Below are 2,874 nucleotides of genomic sequence, written 5' to 3'. Positions count from 1 at the left end.
CCAAAAGAAACAACAAATCTGTGTTGGAAGAAGTGCAGTCAGATTGCTCTTTGGAGGCCTAGATGGCCAAACTTTGTCTCTCATATTTCAGACATATTGTCAGGAGGGACCATTCGCTGGAGAAGGATATCATGATTGGTAAGGTGGAGGGTCAGAGAAAAAGAGGAAGACCCTCAGAGAGATGGACTGACAAAGTGGCAGCATCAATGGCTCAAGTGTGGCAACAATTGTGAGGTTGGCTCAGGACCAGGCAGTGTTTCATTCTGTTGTGCATAAGGTCACTATCAGTTGGTACCGACATAGTGGCACCTAACAACAATAACAACAGTAACGTCTTCAGTCTGAAACTGATCACATGTGCAATCAGTGTATATTAATTGTTGTCAATTAGAATGCAAAGGTTAGAAACAAAGAGGAAGGATCTGTTGTTGGAAAATATTGCCTTTGTTGTAGAAATGATGCTTGTGATCACAAGATAAAATTTTCAAGACTAATGACCTACTCATTGCAAATGCTTTTTTAAAAACCATAAAACATTATAATACACATGAACCTCACTAGATGGAACATATCTTTGGGAAGAGATGGTAGGAAATCTCCATATCATCAACCGAAACAAGGCCAGGGCCAGACTGGAATGGACCATAAGTTGTTCATATTCAAGTTCAGTCTTATGCTGAAGAAAATTGAAATAAGCTCACTAGAACCAAAATATGACTTTGAACATATCTCACCTAGATTTATAAACCACCTCAAGAACAGATTTGATGCATTAGACTTTAATTATCAAAGACTAGAAGAGTTGTGGGATAACATGAAGAGCATCATAGAGAAAGAAAAGCAAAATGTCATTGAAAATTACAGGAAAAAAATAAAAGGCAAAAATGATTGTCAGAGACTTAAAACACTTACTAATGAAGATCAGAAACTATAGCCTTCATTATGGATTGATATATATGCAAAGAAAACAAAAATCTTTACCACTGTACCAATAAACATCAAGATCCATGTAGAAAATATTAAAGTTTTCACATATGTTTAAGATTTTCAGGCATAGCCTTACTTCTCTCTCTGACATAGACAGCTGCATATCTATGTTGTTATTGCTAAGTGTCATTGAGTTGATTCTGACACATAGTGACCCTCTATAGGGTTTCCAAGGATCTTGGAAAACCAACTTTGTGGTTCAACCCAACCTTGCAGTCCAGCACTTTATCCTACAGCACCATCAGCAAGCAATAATTAACTATGTAAGACTTGATTGTCTCTTCGTAAATTTGTATCCTTCTATCATTCTTTTATTCAAAATAAATGCAATCTGCACAAAGAAACAAAATAAGACATTTTTCTTAATATTTATCTTTTAGTGAAGTTAGTCTTTCTACTCGTGACACAAGAATTTGGGTATGAAAATCTTTTCCAAAATAAAATACAATTACCTTTTGCCCAACAATTCTATTTTTAAGGACCATCCTTATAAGTATGTACAAATGCTCAAATACAAGGGGCTTTAAGAAGTTTGTGGATCAATGGAATTAAAAGATAATAGCATTTTTTATGAATTTATATGCCCACTCACATGTGTGTGTGTATGTGTGTGTGTGTTTGGCCACCATTCAGGATTTGAAAAGAACTCACTTTTGTAGTCCAATTTTCAGCTAAGCAGTTGTTGTAGCTGTCGTTAGGGGCTATTGAGTCAGTTCTGATTCGAAGTGACTCTGTGAGCAACAGAATAAAACACTGCCCAGTCATTGAGATGAAACAAAGTGTATGATTTGTTGTATATAAAAGTGATGATCTGCTCTGTGATCCTTCACTTAATTTACAATAAAACTGTTCAAAAAGATTTACAGTCTTGAAAACCCTATAGGGCAGTTCTAGTCCATTCTACAGGGTCACAGTTAGAGGCGATCTACTGAACAGCAATAGGCTTGGGTTTTATATTTAATTATAAGATTTAAAATTTTCTTTGCAGATACAATTATTCAAATGTGTATGCTTAGATACACATAAACATTTCAGATACATACACAAATTTTATACCAGGGGCTTCAAAAAGTTCATAGAAAGTTTCCATTATCTTTTAATTTCATTTTTCCATGAATTTTTCAAAGCCTTCTAATATATACCTACACATTATGCACATATACATTATACACACTCACATGCAAACTATGCATATTTGCAGTATTTTCAAATAGTCACCAAATGGAAAAACTTAATTCCTAAGGAAAAAGGAACTATCAAATACAATGTTACCATTTTCGTCTAATGGACTACTACTTAACTACTAGAAAGAATGAGCTACGTTATACGCTGGTATTGGAGAGGTATGGAGAATAAATAATTTTTAAAGGATCATATAACAATATACCTTTGTTTAAGAGCAGGACCTGACTTTGTGCTAAATAGATAAATATGGAAAGAATTCTTGTCTGGAAATCAGAGTTTTTAGTTTCTAAAACTGCAGGTGTTGCTAATTTTGCTGGTTGTGATCACTCATCCAGCTAACAATTCCTGAGGTTACCTCTTTGTCTGTTCTTGTTTGGGCTAGCACACAACTCTAAATGCCATTTTACTCTCCCACACTCCTTAATGATGCATTCTATGCCATCTGCATTTTAATTTCACACCATTCCTTGAACAAAGAGGCATAAGATGGATTTCTGCAATAAACTTAGAATAAAAAGGAAAAAAGCAAGATGCAATTTGTCTAGTTGTGTGTGGACTAATGTAACAATGTTTGAACCAAACCACATGCTCATATATGATTAAAATAAATACTTAGGTTAGAAAATTATGTAAGGAATTAATGATCTAATATTCATGACCATTTTATTCCCATTACAATTGGTTTATATTTTATTCTTTATT

General features: G+C 34.1%; 1 protein-coding gene across 1 annotated transcript in view; it reads right to left on the bottom strand.

The window, feature by feature from the left end:
* The window catches only part of CCSER1 (coiled-coil serine-rich protein 1), a 1,871,951-nt gene that overhangs the window by 793,398 nt on the left and 1,075,679 nt on the right, over positions 1–2,874 (bottom strand). The window lies entirely within an intron of this gene.

This window comes from Chrysochloris asiatica, unplaced genomic scaffold (genome assembly GCF_000296735.1).
Source record: "Chrysochloris asiatica unplaced genomic scaffold, ChrAsi1.0 scaffold00218, whole genome shotgun sequence".
In the NCBI taxonomy this organism is placed as follows: Eukaryota; Metazoa; Chordata; class Mammalia; order Afrosoricida; family Chrysochloridae; genus Chrysochloris; species Chrysochloris asiatica.
Note: the sequence above shows the minus strand (reverse complement) of the source record. Positions and strands in the feature narration are given on the sequence as shown.